The sequence below is a fragment of the Symphalangus syndactylus genome, chromosome 4 (assembly GCF_028878055.3).
Source record: "Symphalangus syndactylus isolate Jambi chromosome 4, NHGRI_mSymSyn1-v2.1_pri, whole genome shotgun sequence".
NCBI lineage: Eukaryota > Metazoa > Chordata > Mammalia > Primates > Hylobatidae > Symphalangus > Symphalangus syndactylus.
The window spans coordinates 64,338,393-64,340,010 of record NC_072426.2 but is presented as its reverse complement, the minus strand read 5'-3'; positions in this window follow the sequence as shown (position 1 = coordinate 64,340,010).

Sequence of the window (1,618 nt, the reverse complement as noted above, 5' to 3'; positions counted from 1 at the left end):
AGGGTGGGGGTGGGGGCGGGGGTGGGGGCGGGGGCGGGGTTGGGGGCGGGGAACCGGGGCAGGGGCACGCGGGGCGGGAAAGGGGGGGCGGGGCGTCCATGCCCACGTGGTCTCCGCGGCGCCCTCCCAAGGCCCTTGGTCCTGGTTCACGAGAGAACCTTAAAAAGTGCCCAGGCCTGAGCCCCTCTTCTAGGGAGCCTGATTACGTTGTCCCAGGTGGCAGTGGGAGTCGGTATTTTTTAAAAAAGCTCTCCGGGCTATTAACCGTGAAGCGAGAGTGCAGAGCTAACCCCGGTGGCCTAACCTGACCAGTCGGGGCTCAGCACAGTAGCCCCGAGAGACAAACTTTTCTGGGTGTGGACAACATCGGAGAAAATAACCCCTGTGTCCCCTCGCAGAGAGCGCTGCGGGAGGTCCAGCTGAGTTTCCGGCTTGAAGACGTGGTTCCACTGGCAATGTGGGCAGAGTCCAGCTCTCAGCTCGCAGAGCAGGGCTTTTCCTCCTCTCGTCCTCTCCCGGTCCTCCAGATCTGCTGTGGCCGCGGCTGGGGGAGCGGGATCTGGAAGATGCCAACTCATGCCTTGGCGGTTCCTGACTCTAATCAGGACGAGCTAAATGCTAGTTTAGACTTTCCGGAAAAGGAAAATCGTCCAACAGTAAAAACCATAAAATTCTCCGCTTGTAAGGAAGAAACAGTAGTGTAAACTTAAATACAGTAAAAAATAAAATAAATCTTAAGGAAGTCATTGTTTTCCTACTCAAGGGATTTTGTAACTTGATAGTTACAGTGACGTTTGTTTCTCTGTACCTACCACCCTGCCCCCAGCATTGTGCAGGATCCATAAATAACTATTGCAGTAGTACTTTGTATCAGTTATAAATATCTGGTTATCTTAGTATCACAGCAGTTTCCAAGAATTTTACAGTGAGATCCAGAGCAATGTTGAAAGTTTGGGCAGGCCAAGCGCAGTGACTTACACCTGTAATCCCAGCACTTTGGGAGGCCTGGAACTCTGAGACCAGCCTGGCTCACATGGTGAAACCCCATCTCTACTAAAAATACAAAAAATTAGCTGGGCATGGTGGCGGGCACCTGTAATCCCAGTTACTCAGGAGGCTGAGGCAGGAGAATCGCTTGAACCCAGGATGTGGATGTTGCAGTGAGCTGAGATTGCACCACTGCACTCCAGCTTGGGGCACAGAGCGAGACTCTAGGCATAGGTGTATCCTTTCTATAAGAATTACCAATAAGTTCTAGGTTTGGCCTTTTGTGTTTGTTACAAACTTAATGAGCTTACAATAAATGTTCAGTGCACAGTTCATAAAAATTACATCCCTCTTTATTGAGTGCTTACTATGTGCTAGGCACTTCATGAATACGATCGCTCACATTCAGAACACTGCTTTACAAGGATGCAGCCTTTGGGTAAGTTAGAAACATAGAAAAGAGGCCGGGCGCGGTGGCTCAAGCCTGTAATCCCAGCACTTTGGGAGGCCGAGGCGGGTGGATCACGAGGTCAGGAGATCGAGACCATCCTGGCTAACACGGTGAAACCCCGTCTCTACTAAAAATACAAAAAATTAGCCGGGCGTGTTGGCGGGCGCCTGTAGTCCCAGC